General features: G+C 38.1%; 1 long non-coding RNA gene across 1 annotated transcript; it reads right to left on the bottom strand.

Moving 5' to 3' along the window:
- Positions 1 to 202: 202 nt before the first annotated feature.
- On the bottom strand, positions 203 to 22,369 carry LOC134759515 (uncharacterized). The gene is made up of 3 exons (XR_010135795.1): positions 22,120 to 22,369; positions 19,282 to 19,330; positions 203 to 7,561 (listed from the first exon to the last, which is right to left on the bottom strand). It is a non-coding gene; the product is annotated as an uncharacterized LOC134759515 (long non-coding RNA).
- Between the last annotated feature and the right edge of the window lie 194 nt (positions 22,370 to 22,563).

Below are 22,563 nucleotides of genomic sequence, written 5' to 3'. Positions count from 1 at the left end.
TAAATATTTGCTCCATGGAGATCCTCAAAGCAAAAGATTAGGAATGAAGCAAATTTCAAGGAATTTAAAATCAGGGATTTTATTCTAAGTTAGAAAGAAATGTCAGGCACCACTGGTTCCCTAATCTGTAAGGCCCAGTCCGAAATGAAAACACAAGCCTCTTGTTCAAAAATTATTAAGAATATTAAGAGGACAGCTAGAGCATTAAACTAAGCGCTGGGCCTCTGAGCATGGGAACCTATGAGATTGCACAGGTCATATGCCCATGAAGCTGGCCTTGGGGGCAGGATACATTTTGTAGCTTCTTGAAGAGGTCTCTCCAGAGGTAGGTGCTAGAAGCAAAGGACAGGTAGGACCAGGAGGCATCAGTGTATGGTTATTGAGTGACACAAATAATCCTCTATTTATTTAACAGTAACTAATATTTCTATTGTACTTTATAGTTTACAAAACTCTTCTGCTAGATCCAGTATCTCGCGTATTGAAGCAACAATTTTATGAGATATTCATGTCACCCCTCTTATATACAAGGCGAAGTTGGGTCCAAAGAGGTCAAGTGACTCATTGAAGGCCCTCCCCAGCATGGGACCTAAATGCAAGTCATCTGACTTCAAATCCAATTTCATTCCACATGCTCAACACAGCCTGGTGCTGAGAGTTGTGGGTTACAAAGAGGCACAGAACATGAGGTCTGCAGTCTAGCAATTCACTAGTGAAAGGCGGAAGGTACACAGATGGGCATTGACAGTTTGCGTTTATGGGTTGTTTTCACATCTGTGGGTGTGACACACCTTCACGGCAAACACCAGACCAAATTCCAGGTTCTGATTCCTAATTCCTTCTCACCTAACCAACTACCCTCCCTCCAGCAACAGCATCAGACCTCAGTTCTCCAGCAGCTTCTGCACTGGACAAGTACAATGTCAGCCTAGCAATCTCTAGCTCATATTGGCCCTATTATGTTACAAGATCCAGGACTCTGAATTTTCTCTTTGACGGTTGCACAACGTCTTTTAAAATATAAAGCACACTGCTTTATCTTTAATAGCAGCTTAGGCTGGGCACGGTGGCTCATGCCTATAATCGCAGCACTTTGGGTAGCCAAGGCAAGCAGATCACCTGAGGTCAGGGGTTCAAGAGCAGCCAGGCCAACGTGGTGAAACTCCGTCTCTACTGAAAATACAAAAATTAGCCGGGCGTGGTGGCAGGCGCCTGTAATCCCAGCTACTCGGGAGGCTGAGGCAGGAGAATCGCTTGAACCTAGGAGGCAGAGGTTGCAGTGAGCCACGGTCACGCCATTGCACTCCAGCCTCGGCAAGAAGAGTGAGACTCCATCAAAAAAAAAAAAAAAATTCTTTATTAGTACTACTCTTAAATGGCATTACTTATGATATGTTAGCTTTTAATTGGTAACTATATAAGCTTGATTAAAATATTTCCTCAATTCTAATTTATAATTTTTCTCATTTTATATGTTTGCCATGACAAGAAGTCCAATGTCCGGTGAATTACTTCCCTTAAATTCCAGCTTTATTTCTGACTTGCTCCAAGGCACTGGCTCAAGCTCTTAACTTCTATATTTCAGTTTTTCACTGGTGGGTATTGCTTGCCTGGCTTGCAAGAATGCTTGAGAAATTCTGGCTCTAAGAGCATGGGGCATTTGAAAAGTACAAAGTATCATTATATTTATGATTACAACTTGCTTGACAGTTTCATAGTGCTATAATATAGAAATTATGTATTTCAAAATAATAACAGAAATTGTACAGTTTTGGGAATGGGTATTCTGAGATCCAGCAAGAGTTAGAATGCCTTTAAAAACACTGTGAACCTTCAAGTGCTGAGTTAAAACTCAAATTCAGGGACCATTCACATCTCACAATAAAACAAACAGAGAAGACTCTCAAGAATGGTATATGCTTATTCTCAACTGTTAAACTAATAGCAATATACTATGCATTAATATATAGAATATAGAATAACGGTATATATTATACAATAAATCATATACCATAATACATGTAATATCTAATAATATATGTTATCACCTTTGTTTTTATTACTATTATTCTACTTCCTATGGCTATTCCTCATGGCAATTGGATGGGAGTAAGAAATATCAGAAGGGACAAGATAGGAAAGCTTCATAAAATAATGGAAAAAGCATGGCAAAAATTGAGAGAGAGGATGAGAACTCAAAAGGACAGAGAGAGAAAGACAGAACTCTCTTGAGAGACTGCCTCTGGTAGGTTTTCTACTCCTATTTGGGGCCTTTCTCTGTTAGGCACGTGGCTGTTTCTGCTATTTTCCTGGAGCCAAAATCCCAAGAGAAATATCCCAAATATTAAATGAAGAAGTCAAGGTCCAAGCCTTTGCAGAAGATGGTTTTCTAGTGAATGCTCATGGCCCCACCCCCACCCCAGCAATTACATGTGTTTAGTTTTTTCTAAGCTCCTTTTTTTTTCCACATTTCTCCCTGGCTTGTCCCCAAGTAGCCGCTTCCTCCCAATTCATCGTCTGCTTTATCCCCTCCCTATTTCCCTTCATTTGTTTTTCTTAGAATACTCCTACACTCTATTTTGTTTATCTTCTGAGCAATCACATCCTCTATTAACTGAGGTTATCTCTGGATGTTGACTCCCATGTAGACAGCATTCATATTCTTCTGACCCTACTTTAAAAGGGAATTTTAATTAATTATTTATGCATTTTTTTCTCCCAAAGGGTGATCACCCAGATTTTCTAAGGTCCCTGCTGCCGTACTCTATTACAGAATTCCATCAGCTTGAAGACAACTGGCAGGAGCACTGCCCATCCCTGTCCTTATCTAAGGATAGAGATGACTGTCCAACCTGCCTCCACGCCTGCCTGTCCCTTGGCTCTCTTTTAAAATACTCCTTTCTCAATCACTTGGCATCATCAGTTGCAAATTCAACCATGAGAGAAAAAAAGTAAGCTGAACTCTATGCCTTCCTAGGACACTAAATATTATTAAGTTAAGCTCAGCCTTAATCTTATGGTAGCATTAACTTGTGGCTTTTAATTTTATTTTGTACGAATGACTTCTTATAAATCTGTGTTCACCCCAGGCTGCTGGAGCAGATGTGGAAGGAACCATAGAAGAAATGGCATGAAAGCAAAGTGACATTTGCCCTAGATATCCTTCCTCAGGGATTATGTCTCAGTAGCTTTTGGTAGTGTGTGGCCCTGTGGGAATTTCTTCTGCCTCCTCATCTTTAAAACAAAACAAAACAAGCAAACAAAAAGTGATTGTCTTGATTTTTCAAGCATACACACGCCATTTTTTTTCTTTTTTTTTTCCCCCCACTTCTACCCGTTCCCCAGCCCCTATGCAACACTTTAAATGAGTGAAGGGAACCTCTGTGGTACCTCTTTTTAAATGGGCCAAGTTAGTCAAAGGTTGCCTTTTGTTCCAAGGGTTTAAAGCACTTAAGACAGGATCTTGCCACTAAGATGAAGAATAAATGCCAGAACCAGACAAACTGGTGCCTAGAGAGGTTAAATTGCTCATTACAAATGAAGGGCTGATGGGAGAAGTGGAATTAGGCGTTTAGCTGCTGGCTTCTTTCACTAACTCTGTGTCTATGTGCTGAAGGCTCAGGTATGATATTGATAAACTATAGTGTTTCTACAGAACACAGTGAACTTGAGCCACAGACTTCTAATATTCCCTCTTATAACAGCATTATGGGTTTTTTTTTCTTTTATTACTTTACATAATTGCAATTTAAAATGTTTCCATTGTTCCAGGTGATATGGAGTCACTGTGCACTGTTACTCTACATCACCTGGAACTACAGCAAAACAAGAAAGGCCAAATTAAATGCAGAAAACACCTGTTTGAAGGCAGTGGCGGACTGTCGAGGCTAAGAGAACTGGAGAGGCTAAGACTTGAGAGAGCAGAGAGGTGAGCTGATGGCAGAGCCCAGAATCTGAGGACAGAGAAGCCAGAGAACTTCTAAAAGAGACCTGAAGGGTTTCAAACACACAGCTGGCTTTCCCTTCAAAGCATGTGCTGAATTGGGGGTATATGAAGAGTAGAGGTTGAAAAACAGAAGTAGAAAGCCTCTGAAAATCATCAGAGTTTCTGGCAGTCTCAGGAGATGAAAATAGGAACTCAGGACCTGCCAAGGAAGGGATCCCAGTGAAGACACCAGGTTCTCCACTGGGCCAAGGATAGACAGTAACCTGGCCTCACTGCCACGCCGAAAATTAAATCAAGATGGATCATGACCTAAATGCAAAAGATAAAACAATAAAACTCCTAAAGAAAACAGGAAAAGATCTTCATAATCTTGGAGTGAAATTTCTTTTTTTTTTTTTCCTCCCAGTTTTAAAAACAGCATACTCTGCTTCAAAAGCATTTCAACATTCTGAGAGAACTCCAATCTATGTATTAAGGGTAGGGTGTAGGTTGCCTCTGGGGAGAATGGGCAGCTGGAGCTACGAGGAGCGTGCATGGGGGCTTGTCATCCTGGGTGGTTGTCACCCAGGTGTGTTCATTTTGTGGAAACTCACAGTGCTCTATGCCTCCTCTATGCGTTCTTCTGTGCTATGCTGTGCCTCAATAAAAACATTAATAGGAAAGGGAGTCTTAGCATTCTAATGATACCAAAAAAATAACAGAATGTTGCAAAGTGTGTGCTTAAGGTCAGAAGGCTTATGCACCTTCCTTGAAGCAGTACCTATGCAGTATTCTGACAATGAAGACCTCTACAGTTTGTTTTCGAACTACTAGATTTAATTAAAAATAATCAGAACACTTCCCATGCCAGCCAGTGCCCCTTTTCCACAGCTAAGAATGTCAGCAGAATGTTATGTCACCATATAGAAAAACAAGGCAGCCTGAAGCAGTGTAAGGAGGTTTAGCCTCATCCGTGAGCTACAGCCCCCTCCAAAAAGTGCCACCTTCTACAGCATTACACCACCAAGCACAGACCATAAAAAGTCATCTAGTTTGTTTTGTTCTTTTTACAAATTACAGCTGATGTACAGTTGATAACTCAAGACTTCTAATCAACAACACTACCTTACAAATAAGTTTTTTTTTTTTTTTAACTCCAGGAACATTTTTAATTGCCTTCTCTCACAGATCTCTAAATTCATGGAGTGAGGGTAACAAAAGAGTTTCTTTTCATTTTAAAAATGTTTAGAAATGTGGACAACTTTGATTGAATTTCTGGGTGCTTGTGACACCCATGAACACAACATGGAAACCACTTGCATTTCCTGGAGCGCTTCAAAACTACAGTGTGATTATATTTCAATTGCAGAATGAAACCCAGGAGAACAACAGACTCTCAAACAGGAGGTGGTCAGTTACTGCAGTTGTCCTGTATACATGCACATGGAGACAGACGTCCAGTTTTCCTCATTATTCTCTTTCGCATCCTCTTTTTCCCTTTCTCATACTCCTCACCTTACTCTTCCATCCTTTTTTCTGGTGTGTGCTAGATGATCTCTTTATTCCATCTGTATCAGGCAGTTCTTGCACTGCTATAAGGAAATACCTGAGACTGAGTAATTTATAAGAAAAGAGGTTTAATTGGCTCACAGTTCTGCAGGCTATACAGGAAGCATAGTGGCATCTGCTTCTGGGGGGGGGGTCCTCAGGAAGCTTCCAGTCATGGCGGAAGGCAAAAGAGAAGCAGACACTTCACATGGCAAGAATGAGAGCAAGAGAGAGAGCATGGGTTACAGGGGAGCTGCCGCACACTTTTGAGCAACCAGATCTTGTGTGAACTCAGAGCGAGAGCTCACTTATCACCAAGGGGATGGCCCAAGCCATTCATAAGGCATCCGCCCCCATGATCCAAACACCTCCCACCAGGCCTCTCCTCCAGCATTAGGGATTACAATTCCACATGAGATTTGGGTGAGGACAAATAGCCAAACTCTATCACCATCCCTTTGCTTTAGATTATAGTTGGCCACCTACTTCCCATACATCTCCTTCAACTTTGTTATAAGGTAGCTTTTCACCATCACTAAATTTATCCTGCATGTTTTATTTTTCTGTCACTGTATAACAAATTACCACACACTTAACAGCTTTTAACAAAGTCCAGCACGATGTCACCTGGTTCTCCTCTCAGAGAATCACAAGGCGGGAACCAAGCCATCAGCCAAGCTGGGTCCTCACCTGGAGGCTCTAAGTAGACATCGCCTCCAGGCCCACACAGGTTGCTGAAAGAATTCAGTCCCTTGTGGTTGTAGGACTGAGGATCCTCTTTCCTTGATGTCTGTTGGCCAGGGCCTCTCTCAGCTCTTTTAAATTTTCCTGAATTCCTTCTCAGGTGGGCCTCCTGCAACTTCAAGCCGTAACCCCTTTACTCTTCAAATCTCTCTGACGTCGCCTTCTGCCACCAGCTGGAGAAAGCTCTCTGCTTAAAAGGTCTCATGTGATTAAATTAGATCCTGCAAGATAATCTCCTATCTTAAGGAGATTACCTAACCCTGACATGAAATATGACAACCACACTAGTAAGTGATGTCTCATCATATTCCCAGGTTCTGGGGATTAGGGGGAAATATCTTTATGGGGGCATTTTAGGAATTCTACATACATAACATGTCATCCAGGTTTTTGGCCACATCTCCAGTAGAAATGCCTAAATTTGTGGATTTACTATCGGGCACAGATCTAAGTAGAAGAGGAAGGTGGGGCATGAGAGTGGGGTGTTATCATCTTTCTTCTTGCCTCCCTTAGTTGGTCTATAATTCTTTATTTCCTGTTCATAGTATACCACACCATTTCATCAAATTTATATTTCTCTTTCACCACACATTGTATTCCACCTCTCAGTGTATTTCCACTTCTTGGAAACTGCAGTTTACAGGGGCCTCTGGATTATTCTTTGTATTTTCCTCCCAGGATTGTCTTCATAAAGAAAGCATGAGCAGACATCTTGCCTTTTGGTTTCTTGGGGTCACCTTTAGCTATCCTGACTGTGCTGTTTGTACTGTAGGCAACATAATGTACAACAGTTTCTCAGTGTTGCACTAGCTGTTTCCACAAGAACTGTCTCAGGCAAAGATTTCTTAAAACACAAAAAGCAATAACTGTGAAGGGGAAAAATATTGATCAATTGGACTACATTAAAATTAAGAGCTTCAGTTCTTCAAAACCATTAAGAGAGTAAAAAGCCATACACTGAGAGAGAGATTTTCAAACATATGTCTAACAAAGGACTATTATCTGGAATATTTAAAGCACTCCTTCAAATCAATGAGATACAGGAAAATAACTCGATAGAAAAATGGGCAAATGTCAGAATAGATACTCTATGAGAGAAGATGTTCAAACAGAAAATAAACATATGAAAAGGCACTCAACTTCATTAATCAATAGGAAAGCACAGATGAAAATTAAAATGCGCAAATCCCAGTGACTCAGGAGAGGTTGAGCTGGGAGGACTGCAGTCCCAGTAACTCAGGAGGCTGAGGTGGCAGGATTGCCTGAACCAAGGAGCTCGAAGCTGCTGTGAGCTATGATCACACCACTGCACTCCAGCCTGGGAAACAGAGCAAGTCCCTGTCCCTGAAAAAAACAAAAATGTTTTTAATCATATTGCAAAACTACAACATACCCTCCAAAATGACTAAAATGAAAAAGACAGACAATATAAAGCAGTCAGAACTCTCTTATTCTGCTGACCAGAGTGTAAATTGTTACAACTACTTTGGAAAGCTGTTTGACAGTATCTCCTAAAACTGAACATACCCATACCTTATACTGAGCAATTCCACTCCTAAAAATATGCCCAACAGAAATACATATGTGTATCTAACAAATGGCATGAACAAGAATGTTAACAGCATTAATATTAACATAAGCAGTATTTGTAATATTTCCAAACTAGACACAACCCAATAGAATGGATACAAAAATCATGGTAAATTCACACAATGTAGGAGAATAATATGCAAGAATGAGAATAAATAAACTACAGCTACATACAAAAAAAGGATGACTCTCACAAACATAATGTTGAGTGAAAAAAAAAAAAAAGCCCATTACAAAAGAGTATGTCAGGATTCCTTTTTAATAAAGTTTTACAACAGGCAAAAGTAATCTGTGGTTGTATTATTTTGGTGCAAAAGTAATTGCGGCTTTTGCCATTACTTTAGAGTTTGAATCCTGGCAGTGAATACTATGCTGACTTTTATTATGTTGGTGCAAATGTCATTGCGGTTTTTGTCATTAAAGTAATGTGTGCAGGAAAACTGCACATTACTTTAACGGTAAATGCCGCAATTACTTTTGGACCAACCTAACAGAAATGAGTATAATATTTACCCTTGGAAGTGACTGTGAGTGGAAGGAGGCACAAGAAGGCATCTGGGGTTCTGGTAAGATTCCGATTATTGGACTGGGTACTAATTATATGTGTGCATTCGTTTCGTGACTATGAGTTGAGCTGTGCACTTATCTGCGCACTTTCTGTATGCACGTCATACTACAACAAAATGTTTACATTGTGCAGAACAATGTATGTATCCAATATCTTTCCCACCCATGAGTGCAGAACCACACCTGGTTTGTTCACTACAGTATCAGCATTCCCCGAACAGTGTCTAACACACATTGTTGCATGTTGAATGGCAGATTAATGACTTTTTAAGAGAATTTCCTTAATACAGCTGATTTTTTTTTTTGTCCTCATCAGTGGAGCTACACTTACCCGTTTTATCAGATATCTTTTGATATTGCAAGGCAGTTGTTTCAGGTAGACCAGCTTGCAGAGGGGAGAGCTGAGAGCAAAATGCAGTGAGGGAGATGGAAGTTAAGCTCCCTGAGGTCAAGAATTTTATACTGCTTGCTCACAGTGCAAGGTGGTGCTGTTCAGATAACTTTATATGGGTAAGTCATTTAATCCTCATAACAACTAATGAAGCATCTCACAAATGAGCTAACTGATGAGAAAATTGAGGCTTATAGAAGTTTTATAACTCAAGTAGGGAATAACACTGCCAGGATTTAAACCCTAAATATGAGTTTAACTATGGTACTATCTTCTTACCTCTGCACATAGTATGCACTTGAAAAATATTTGTGTAAGGAGTACATAATGGACCTCTCCATCATCCCTTGTGTTTCTCCTCCCCACTTCCCCACACAGGCATAACTGTGTACTTATGATCTGGTCTCAGTGGTGGCAATAGGGGGTGGGGAGCTGGGAGAAGGAGGGCAAGGGAGACTTTTAGCCCAGCCTCCTAGTTTAGACAGGGTGGCAGACATGGACATTTGACATCATCCCCAAGTGAGATTATATGTACAGTTACTTTCACTCATCTGACTGGAGGGAGTCGTCCCTCACACAGCCTTAAACTTGGGTCCCACTGCCTATAGTATACCCTGTAGAAATGCTTCTTTATGTTGTAAATCTTTTGAAAAGCAAAATAATTCAATTGCACTTACTTAAATGCATGTGTTAAGATTACTAATTTCTTAAACATAAACATTAAAAAGTATACCACAGTGTTTGTAAGCCTGTCTTGGCATTTCTTCACTTTCTAACACATCATGAGTATTAAAAATAAAAAAAACGGAAGTGGCTAAGGCACTTTTACTTCAGAGACCCTGACTAATGCCTAAGAAGTTGGTTTCTGTGTGCACAGCAGGATTTTATCTCATGCCAACCAGGGGTTTAACTACCGCTACATGGGGAGAGACAAAAAGTTAGCCCTCGGGCTAATGTGAATCAGTGAAACCCACAGAAAACTGAAAGCCTCATTCAATTTCAACTCTTTACCCTGCAAGGCTTATTCCTAGGGTGGCTTTAAATAGTCACGGAAATGCTTGATTTTACTTTCACTTCCTTCCTTCCCCATCTCAAACCTCTGTAGAGGTTCTTAGGAGGTTTTGATGACTAAATCAGATGATAACAGCAACATCTTTCACTTAGACGGACTTTACAGAACCTTTCAGTTTGGTCTCCTTCGGTCCACTCAAAGGCCCAGGCAACAGCAATGACTACTGTTGTTTGATAGTCCTGCTGACTAACAACCCCTTCTCTACCCCAAAAAATGTGGGAGTGACTTTTCCTTTCATTACAGAATACTAAACAGCCAAGAATGGATCTCATTCCCCGTGATGGGGAGAAGAAACTCAGTACAGTCCAAAGGCTGACAACCTTAGTATTGCCTTAAAAGTGCTTTGCTTATTGATGCCTTCACCTTCAATTATATGGAAAATTTTTTAATGCAGTTTAGCAATTTTACTATTTTCATCTACTGAAAAAAATAAATCCAACACTTCTTTCAACATGCACTATAAGCTTGTGAAACTGTCTAAGTGAATGAGGTGAAGGAATCAATTTTTATTTATTGAAGAAACCAAAAGTGGGGTAGGGGTGGGAAGGAATACATTTGGCAGAGGATGAAGCCGTGTTACTTCAAAAGGGGAAAAAAAGAATATAACATAAAAGGGAAAATATTTCAAATTTGTAAGGAAAAATAGTTTTCACCAGAAAAATTTCCTCATGCTCTCATTTTTGTTTGGCTTTGTCTACCCATGGCATTCCAAGCAATCTGTCTCTTAGCACCACAGCTGTGAAATATATGCACTTAAGGAGACTTCCCGGTTAGCCTCTTCACATTTCACTGGGTTTCATTGTGTGCAATGTCTTGCCATTGACTCTCACACTGTGCTGTGTATACTGTTTCATAATTCTATTTTACAGACTAGCATTTTCATCTAATAGAAGTTAACATAATGAGGGAAATGGTGACAATAATATATGGTCACCAAACCATATTGCCATTTTGGAACAGTTTATTATGTACACTATGATCCATGTTATTCTAAAAGAATGGGTGCATTCATGAGTAAACATAAGTACAGACTTTATAACAGAAATTTGCCTCTACTAGATTAGGAGTTGGCAAACTTCTTTGTCAAGGGCTAGAGAGCAAATATCTTAAGCTTTGTGGGCTATGCTGTCTCTATCTCAACTACTCAACTCTGCCATAGCAGGGAAGGCACCCAGAGACAGTACACAATATAGGTAGACAGTAGACAGCAGACAATATGCAATGAATGACTGTGGTTATCCTAAACTTTATTTACAAAAACACATGGCAGTCATGTTTGTGACACAGTGGTGTAGTTTCCTGACCTCTGATCTAGAAGATAGGTATGTTTGCAACCACAACACAAAGGCTGCCCTGAGACTCTAAGCCCTAAACATCTGTTTGGCAATTTGCCTGAAAAGTTGTGGTACTTTTTTTAGGTTAAAATTAAAATGGCTTTTCTCCTGAGAAAATAATTAAAAGAGTAGGTTTTGGCAAGTAAGTTGAAGGACACACTAGTTATTTTTCTACATCACAATAAAATTAACATAAAACAGGTCATTGGAAATAAAAGAATTTTTTTTATACATTGAATATGCTGCCAATGCCTGGATGAGCCTTGAGCATCAGAGATCTTTGGCTTAAAGCTTTGCCCATGTCCAGAGTCTCCCTCACAGGAATTCGACTGTAGAAGGTCAAGTTCATGTGTTTCCAGACTCACCTCCTCCTTTAATCTTGGTGCCATTGTTGGGCAGTGTATCGACTATTATTAAGGCAAAGCCAAGACTTGTAGAGATTCCGTATGATTTTTCAAGACATTGAAAAATGATTTAATTTCCAATATGAGGTTGATGGTGATAGTCCTTTCCTTTATTTGGGAGTCTTCCTGATGTTTTAACAGACATTTCCCAGTCAAAAATTTGTTTGTTTATTTTACTGTTATCTTTCTTGAGACAGGGTCGTACTCTGTTGTCCAGGCTGGAGTGCAATGACACAATTATGGCTTACTGCAGCCTCTGTCTCTTGGGCTTGAGTGATCCTCCCATCTCAGCCTCCCAAGTAGCTGAGATCACAGGCATGCACCATCACACCTGGCTAATTTTATTTTTTTATTTTTTTATTTTCATTTTTGTAGAGACAAGGTCTCCCTATGTTGTCCAGGCTAGTGTCGAACTCCTGGGCTCAAGTGATCCTCCCACCTCGGCCTCCCAAAGTGCTGGGATTACAGGCATGAGCCAATGCTGAGCCAGGAATTGGTTTAAATTACAAAGAAATGAACTGAAAAGCATCCCATGTCAGGTGGCACATTGTTGAGCATGAAGGGAAAGCAGTGTTATTCCCTTGGCTACCTAAATTTCTTTCTGCACTGAGCTGCCGCCTTAGGCATAAAACACTGGCAGGCAGTAGAAATGATTGTATTACAATATTAGTGCTTGCATATTAACAGAATTTACTCTAAAATATGCAAGTCTCGTAAATTGAAAGATTGTCTTGTTAAAGAACAAGGCTGCCCTGCTGAGTCCCAAGATAACAGGAATAGACCTGCCTTCTTATTTCTCAGAAAACAGGAGGCAGCATCTTGGGCTGGAGCGAAGGGGAAGGATTCTGTCTCTAGAATTCCTTTCCTATGTTTCCCTGGCTGACCCTGGCTTACAGATCTTTCCTTGTCTTAAACTGGGCTTTTCCAATGGCATAGCAATTAAGACAGCAATTTTACACTACTTTTTATTACTCAACGTCTGACTGCGATATTTATTTTCATATTTGGCATTGGACTTTTATCAGCCTTCCTCCTTGAGTTGTTCAAACAAAGCAGGCAGGAGGACAGGTAGCTCATCTCCTGTGTGGTCAATGTCTCTTGAACAAATGAATGAATGAAAATCTGCATTTATTCATTCATCCATTCCATGAATATTTATTGAGTACCTACTGTATACTAGTAAAGAAAACAGGCAAAATTCCTGCCCTAATGGAGCAAACGTTCTTTAAATTCAGAAAATTTTAAATAATGATATTAACTTAACAAGTGGAAAGTTCTATGGAGAAAAGTAAAACAGGAAAGGGGAAAGGGAATCCTATAGGAACTGGGTAGCCTAGTTATGGTAGCCATGGAAGCCTTACATATAGTAGCCAAGGAAGGCCTCACTAAGGAGACATTTGAGCAAAGACTTGAAAGAGGTGAGAGAGAGAGAGTGCCTTGTTGACTCCTGAGGGAGAGAGCTCCAGGTGGAGACAATTGGGGTAGAGCAGAACCCTGAGGTAAAAGCTTGCCTATGGGAGAAACAGCCTGGGGCCTGGAGGCTGAGAATAGAAAAAGGACAAAAAGGAAGAGGATCAGACCATGGAAAGAACTCAGGCATTTATTCTAAATGAGGCAGATCAATCGCTTGCTTTTTCAGGTTTTCAAGAGTCTATTAGGGCATGAGCTGTTCAATGGCTTTAACCCCTCATTCCAATAAAACGAGTTGACCCTACATGTCTGTTATTCTTTCATTGTCTATGTTTAATTTTCTGATGCATGAAATAGGAATAACACCTAGCTTTCCTCACAGAGGTGGTTGAAGGCATCCAATGACCATCAATATGGAAGCAAAAATTTAGACTGTTCAATAAACTGGCAACACAACTATTTCAACAACTTTCTATTAAGCGCCTACTATGGGGAAGGCAAATTAAACCTTTCTGTAAGAGAGGAAGGAAAGAAGATAAAAGAATTGGAGCGGGCTGGAAAGGAAAGCCAAACCAGTAAGATGGGGAAGGAGGAATAAGAAAAGGGAAAGAAAGGTGATAGTTTCATGTGTCTAACCACAGGGATAAAGAGCATGGCATTTGGGGTTGGACTGACCTGGTTTCAAATCTCAGATAGTCCACCTACTGGCTGTGTGACCTGGAGTAAGTCCCCACTTTGAGCCTATTTCCCTCTACGTAAAATTGAGGTTTGACATCTGCGTCAAGGCACATTGTCAGGATTAAGAGAGGTATTGCACTAAATACCTAGCACAATGCCAGCACTAATTTACTTAGTAAATATTAACTACTTTCTTATTGTAATTGTCATCATCAGCAGCAGCAACAGCATCCCAGGAGGACAGGAAACTAGAAGCAGCTCTGCATTTTCTGACAGGAGAAGATAAAAGTGGGAATAAGAAATGCCTCTTGAATGGAAACTCAATTGAGTTTAGAATTCATTTTAAAAGCAGCTGACTGTGAGATTATGCACTGGGACTCAATTTATTACATGAATTGGGATGAGCCTAAAGGGACATCTTTTCAGTAATTCAAATCCCCAGGAAGTTGGCTTAGCTGGGAAACAGGAGTTATCCTGGAGAATATATATCTATAGGAAAGAACATAGAATTCTGGAGAAACTTGGTGATGATTCCAAATTAAAAACAAATATAGAAGACCTTGTGTGACTTGGATAAAGACTGTAATATATTAGCAGTTCCAGGAAAAGTAAAAGACAGATTTGGAACTGAGCAATACAAAAATGAAATAGTGCTGTGCCAAGGAAGAAGGGATTGAGTTAATCAGCCGCCAAGTGCCTTTCCATTTGGGACAGACAACGATTGTAGCTGGCAGCAGGAACAGCCAAAGACTTGATATACATGAATCTCACAAAATTGTCTGAATATATTTTGTTCTGTAATGGGCATCTGCCACTTTTTTGTTTGTCTGGTGTTCCTTACTGCAGAAAACTGCCCCTCCCGAACTCCAAATGATTCTCTTGAGTCTATGGATCAAAGGGCCCTGCTTTTCCCACTACCCTGTGATTCAGGGTGTTCAATCAGAACACCCCATTTCCTGAGTCATAGTGATTGGTCCAGAGGAATACACATGACCCAAGCATGGCCAATCAGTGCTCTCTGGAGTAATTGACATGGATGCTGACCATTGAGTCTCTCCTTTTGAGATTGCTAGCTGTCAGTACCATACGACCCTGGAGCTACCTGAAGCCTTCTTGCTACCATGTGGAACAAGACTAAACATTAGGTCCAAACCTAGGCAAAAAGAATCAAAAGTGAGAGGAGAGGGGAAATGAGAGAGCGGAGAGGGCAGAGGGGAGATTTTGCTACTTCAACTCAAATTGGATTCTTTTCATTTGATTAAGAAAAGCATGAAAGATAAAGCTGATTAGGGAAGGACCCTGCTCTGGCCTCTGGATTTGACCTTTTCTAAACCATTGTGATCCTGAGGATTTGCACGAATGGAATACTTTGGGTCTAATATGATTTATTGACTTGTGTTTTATTTGTATTTTCATCAGTAAATATTTCTGAATATATCTCTAAAAGATAAAGACTCTTAAAAATACCCATGATACCATGATCACCCCTAAAAGAATGGTGAACACTAATTCCTTAATGTCATAAAACTCCCAGTTAATGTTCAAATTTTGGATTTGTACACAAGATTTAAAGTCAAGCTGAAAAAAAAAAGTGTGAAAGAAATGAAGAATTTAACCAAGTGATAAAGGCAATTTGTGGCAACCTAAATAGAGTACACAAATCTCTACCTAGAAAAGATAATTAATGTTTTAAGGTGTTATAAAAGATTTGGGAAAAAGTATAATGTGGGGTTAAAATGGCCAGAAGACATTGTCTGCCAAATCAATCCCAACAAAAAGACAGGATCTTGGCCCCTCATGGACACAGCATATAGAAAAAGACTCAGTGTGTCTGTCTGTAGCTTGGGCAGAATCATTCTAGAAGTTTGTAGCCTATGAACCATGTTTATCTTAAACATCTGATAAATAAGTAACTATATCACAGCCCCAAGTCTTTCAACTGCGTAACTTCAGCCCAGCTGGGATGGTAAAACTGCTCCCCTTCATAAGGAAATGATTTTACAATTATAGGAGTGCTAAAAATTGAACATAAAGATCATGAAGTAAATTGGACCCACCCAAAGCATTAATACTGTTTAATAGGTAGAAACAGAAGTTATAATTTTTGTGTTTAAAGTATTAGTAATGTTTAATAAAACCTAACATTAGGAAATCTGACAAATTGATCTTCATAATTTCTATGTGAAATTTCTAATCAATTTTATTCTCATTATCTTAAGTCACAGAGTTGATAATTTGATAATGTTTATAGACAGTATTTGAATATTTTGACTCATTATGGTTTTAAGGGTGAATTATTAGATTTACGATTTCTTTGATTTTGCTTTTTGAGGCTTAAGTTGGCCTTGTGAGGAACTCAGTTGCTTGATATAATAAATTAGAAGTGTTTTTAAAAATTTAGGGGAACTTAATTGATGGCTTATTACTATGACTATAGAGGATTTTAATCTGCTAAAATTGAATTAATCAAATAAGTGGAAGGATGAATTCAAATTATGTAAAAATTACTTAGTTTATAAGTAAAATCAAAATCACAAGGTGAACTTAAAGTCCTAAGAAAATTATAGTTTCGTTTGCAACTTAATTAAATGTTATTTTAATATTCAAATACCTATACATGGTTCCTTTCTATGCACAAAAGCCTCCACTTCCCACTTTAAAAACACATCAGCACACATGGTAAGGAAAATCACTATGCATATAGAAGCCCAGGATGCAACAGCACTTTCTGTGTAGTAAGAAATGTGTGGTCTTTGTGGGGCATGAAGTAATGCAAACTACATAAAAATATGCACCATACGCAATGCTGACCCAGGCAGACCAGCTTCCAAGAACTAAAATAAAAGCAAAGAATCAACAACTGAGTTGATAATTACCAAACAACCATTCATTCATTTATTGTTTTCTTTTATTCAACAGATATTTACTGAATGTCTACTACATGTCAGGCTCTATTTTAACAGTTTAAGATATAGCTGAAGAAAGGAAAATATAGATTACAGGTTGGATGTGAAAAAGGAAAAAAAGAGTAGATAAAGTAATTGAGAATGAAGGACAGCTGCCAGAAGAAGGCAGCTTTGATAGAGGAAAGACCAGCTTGTCTTGTCGCAGATTCTTAGTTTTGCCCTATGTCAGCAAGCATGGAACATAAGAAGCAAGAATATCTCAAGACATCCACTGAAGGAAGAAGAGGAGCAAACAAAATAAGAAGACAAAAACGACAATAATGTATTCAGTAATAATAGATGGCAGACACAAAAGAAGGAACATTGGAGGGAAAAAGTAGTAGGGCCTGAAACAAGTGGCAGAGGTGGACAGCATAGTCATCACCCAAAACAAAAGCAAGTGGAGGCGGGGAGTTCAAACACAGTCTTATGGAACTGATTAAAATGACACAAATATGGGTAAAACACAGCATAAAGTAGGAAGAGGCAGTATAAAAAATAAGAAGAAAAAAGTAAAAACCCCCAAAGGGCTAAACCTATGGAATTCTGAGAAGAAAATATGGATATGAGTTGAGACACAAGAAAGAACATTGAATACTAGCGAATCTTATTCCAAAGGACTGCAGTCGGGCTCTTCCTTTTGATCTGGAAGGGAGACCCATGGTACAGTTGCAGCTCGAGAGGAGAGGCACACAGTCAAGCCACAGAGGAAGGAGATGTGCTTTTGGGAAGTCCTGATGACCACACCCCTGGCCAGGCTTTCCAATGGTCCATAGGCTGCCAGCCAGAGAAATGGAATGAGTAATGCGAATTATGATAATTGAGGAGAGTAGTTGTGTTCTGATTATTTAAAAACTATTCCTAATATACAAGCAAAATATTCATTCTAGAAAAATTCTTTGAAAGAAAGATAATCAAATCAAATATGAGTAAAAGAAAATTCACAATCATAAACAGCGATGTTTCTGAGGGAGAAAATGCCACTGACATTTCTAATTAGTCATTTGAAGTTTTTGTAGGAATTGCCCACCCAGTCCCATCCCCGCCGCTAAAGTTGGCAGTGATGTTCCATATACAGGACAGGTAGTAAACAGGACTGCCAAGTCCCAACCAAGAATAAATATTTCAATCAGCTAATGCAAGATATTCTCTACGGGAAATATGACGGCAAGTTCTGTAAAGGGATCCTCTCAAGTATTCATCAGACTACTGATTATCACATGCATAAGAGGAAACAACCGCAGATAAGGAAAAGAACCATCCCAAAGGATTAAGGGGAACAGTATCAAGTTCTTACACATGACTGGAAAAGGGCTTACTTTCATCAGCCTGACTAGAAAGTCTCCTAATTCATGAATCACTTGGTAGAGTACTCAAAGAGATCTTGCCTCAGTAGTGGGGCATAATTAGCCCTAAACTAAACACTTCTCTGGTCCTGATTAACAAATCGTAAAGGTTTGATCCCCAAAAACAAACTGTTTCCAAACAACTCAACTGCTCAAGAATATTTATAGAAATGAAAAAATTCAACACTCAATAGGAAAAAAATATACAATGTCTGGCATAAAATAAAAAAATGACCAGGAAGGCAAAGAAGCAGGAAAACATGACCATAATGAAGGGAAAACAATCAACTGAAACCAAACTAAACCTGAGGCAGATGTTAAAATTAACAAACAAGGATATTAAAACAGCTATTACAGCTATATATGTTCAAAAACTTAAGTAGAGACACTAAAAGATATTAAAAATATACACATCAAACTTCTAGAAATGAAAAAATATGTTTGAGACTAAATGTATTTTAATGTATCCCCTTATCTCAAAATACAGTCAAATTGGGGGTTAAGGTTTTGCCATATGAATTTTGGAGAGACACAATTCAGTCCATAGCAGCATAGTGTACCTTTTCCAGACTTTTACATTTAACACATTTTTTTTTTTTTTTTTTTAGTATGGGAAGTATTTTTCTTTTATAGGAAGAATAGAGTTGAATTTTGCTTTTTTATGCAATCCTGACAATCTCAACTGGGGGAGTCAAAATAGTGTGTGTGTGTGTGTGTGTATGTGTGTGTGAATCCATCAAAGTTGTAGTTAATAAACCAACAGAGAAGATAAAATGAGTTAATAAAAATAATCCAAAAGAAGGCAGAAAAAGTACAAAGGGAGAACAAATAACACATGGAATAAATAGAAAGCAGATAGCAAGGTGATAAATTTAAACCTTAGCATATCAATAATCACATTAAATGTTGTTATTATCTTGACCCCCCAACTGAGATTGTCAGGATTGAGTAAAAATGCAAAATTCAGCTCTACTCTTACTATAAGAAAAACATTTCACATACTAAAATAAAATGAGTTATATGTAAAAGGATGGAAAAGCTATACCCTGCTGCTAGGGACTGAATTGTGTCTCTCCAAAATTCATATGATGAAATCTTAACCCCCAATTTGACTGTATTTTGAGACAAGGGCATTAAGGAAGTGATTAAAGTTGAATGAGTATATAAGGGTGGGACTCTAATCCAAAAGAACTGGAAAGGAGGAGACACCAGAACTTGCTCTCTTTCTCTCTCTCCCCACCCTGCTCTCTGCTTGCACACAAAGAGAAGGCTGTGTGAGGACACTACAAGAAGGTAGCCACTCACAAGACAAGAAGAGAGACCTCACCAGACACCAATTCTGCTGGCACCTTGATCTTGGACTTCAGTCTTCAGAACTGTGGAAAGATAAATTTCTGTTTAAGTTACCCAGCCTGTACTGTTTTGTTATGGTAGCCGGAACAGACATGTTAACATGCTAAGACTAATCAAAAGGAAGCTGAAGTGGCTATGTTAATGTCAGAGCAAGAGCAAACAATATTAATATCACTGGGAACAAGGAAGGTCGTTTCATAATGAATAAGGGGTGAATTCATTGAGAGTACATAACAATCCTAAATGCTTATGTACCTAATAACATCAATTTAAAATACAGGAAGCAAAAATTCATTTAACTGCAAAGAGAAATAGATGACTCTACAACTATAGACAAAGATATCAATACCCCTCAATAATAATAGAACAATATCAGTAAAGATATAGAAGACTTGAACCAAACTACCCAACAACATGACAAATTGGCATAGAACACCTCACCAAACAACAGCTGTAAAACACATTTTTTTTGCAAATGCACATGGAACATTAAAAAGATAGTCCATATTGTGGACCATAAAACATGTCTCAATATGTATGAATGAATTCAAGCCCAACTGAATATTTCTTCTAACTCTAATGGAATTAAATTGGAAATCAATAACAAAAAGTTTTATGGCAAATTTCCAAATACTTGCCAACAAAATAATACACTTCTAAACACCCCCATTGATAAAAGAAGAAATCAAAAGGGATATTAGAAAGTATGTTGAACTAATTGAAAATTTAAAAAAGAACATATTGAAATTTGTGGATGCCACTAAAGAAGTACTTTAGGGGAAAATTTATAGTACTAAAATTTATAGTACTAGTATTATATGTATAGTACTAAAATTTATAGTACTAGTATTATATTTATAGTATTAAATACCTCCAGTAATGGAGAAGAAATTTCTCAAATCCATGATCTCAGCTTCCTCTTAAGAAGCCAGAAAAAGAAGAAAAAATAAAATGCAAAGTAAGCAGAAGAAAGGAAATAATAAAGATCAGAGTGGAATTCAGTAAAATAGAAGTCACAAAAACAATAAAGCTTAATGAAGCCAAAAGCTGAATATTAGAGAAGGTCAATAAAAATAATAGGTGTCTAGTCAGACTGATAAGGACAAAAATGGAAAACAGAAATTACCAATATCAGGAATAAAAAAGGTGAAATCACTACAGATGCTATAGATAGTAATAGGATAATGAGTACATTGTGAACAACTTCATGCAAAAATTATTATTTTTTAATTTTCACACTATTGGAAGTTCAAATGCCAAAATTATTGACAACTTTGATGAAATGAAATAATTTTTTAAAACTTTGGGGGTACACAGTAGGTGTATATATTTATGGGGTATATGACATGTCATACAGGCATGCAATGTGTGATAATCATATATGGAGAATGGGGAATCCATCCCTTTACGCATTTATCCTTTGAGTTACAACCAATTGAATTATACTCTTTTAGTTATTTTAAAATGTACAATTAAGTTGTTATTGACTACAGTCACACTATTCTGCTTTCAAACAGTAGGTCTTATTCATTCTTTCTATTTTTCTATATCCATTAACCACCCCCACCTCCTCCACAGCCCCCCACTACCCTTCCTAGCCTCTGGTAACCATCCTTCTACTCTCTATGTTTGAGTTCAATTGTTTTAATTTTTACATCTCACAGATAAGTGTGATGTTTATCTTTCTGTGCCTGGCTTATTTCACTTAACAAAATGATCTCCAGTTTCATCCATTGTTGCAAATGACAGTATCTCTTTCTTTTTTATGACTGAATAGTATACCATTGTGGATATGTACCACATTTTCTTTATCCATTCATCTGGTGATGGTCACGTAGTTTGCTCCAAAATCTTGGCTATTGTGAACAGGGCTGCAACACACATGGGAGTGTAGATATCTCTTTGATATACTGATTTCCTTTCTTTGGGATATATACCCAGCAGTGGGATTGCTGGATCATATAGTAGCTCTATTTGCAGCTTTTTGGGGAACCTCCAAACTGTTCTTCATAGTAGATGTACTAATTTACATCCCCACCAACAGTGTAGAAGGGCTCCCTTTTCTCTACATCTTCAACAGCATTTGTTATTGCCTGTCTTTTGGATATAAGCAAATTTAATTGAAGTGAGATGATATCTCATTGTACTTTTGATTTGCATTTCTCTGATGATCAATGATGTTGAGCACCTTTAATTTTTCAAAGGACACAAGCCACCAAATCTCGTTTAAAAAGAAAAAGATAATGTGAACAACCCAATATCTGTGAAAGAAATTGGATTTGTAGATAGAAACCTTCCTACAAAGAAAACTCCAGACTCAGCTTCAGTGGAGAATTATATCAAACATTTTGAGAAGGAAATAATATCAATTCTGTATAAACTCTTCCAAAAATTTGAAGACAAGGAAATAACTCGCCACTCATTCTATGTGGTGAGCTAAATACCCTAAATACCAAACAGACAAAGACATGAAAAGAAGTAAAACCACAGAGCAATATGTCTCATGAACATAGATGTGAACATTCAAAACAACATTTTAAGGAATCAAATCCAACAACACAGAAAAAGGGTGATACATAATGACTAAGAGGGGCTCATCCTAAGAATGCAAGATTGGTATAATAAAAAATCAATGTAACTTATTATATTAACATATCAAAGAAGAAAAACCATACGATTATATCAGTGGATTTCAAAAAATGACAAAATCCAACAGCCCATTCCTGATGAAAATTTGTAGTAAACTAAAATAAATGGGAACTTCCTCAACCTGATAAAGGGCATATACAAAATAGTATAACTAATACCATACCTAATGGCGAAAGACTGAATGCTTTCCTTCTAAGATCAGGAACAAGATAAGAATGCTCGCTCTCAAACTTCTATTCAACATTGTATCGGAGATTGTGGCCAGTGCAGTCATAGAAGAAAAAGAAATAAAGAGCATTCAGACTGGATAAGAAGTAAGACTGTCTTTCTTTGCCAACAACATGATTGTCTATGTAGAAAAACTGAAGAAACCTATAAAAAAAAAACTTGCAGGACTAATAAGTGAGCTTAGCAATTTTACAGAATATGCTATCAATATGCAAAAATAAATTTTATTTCTTATATTGTCAACAAATAATTGGAAAATGAAATTTAAAAAATAACACAATAGGATGAAAATATGAAATATTTAGGAATAAATCTAACAAATACAGGCAAGATCTTTTCATTACAAATTACAAAGCTGCTGAGAAAAATTTAAAAAGGC

This window comes from Pongo abelii, chromosome 10 (assembly GCF_028885655.2).
Source record: "Pongo abelii isolate AG06213 chromosome 10, NHGRI_mPonAbe1-v2.0_pri, whole genome shotgun sequence".
Lineage (NCBI taxonomy): Eukaryota > Metazoa > Chordata > Mammalia > Primates > Hominidae > Pongo > Pongo abelii.
This window is presented reverse-complemented; position numbering and strand designations above follow the sequence as displayed.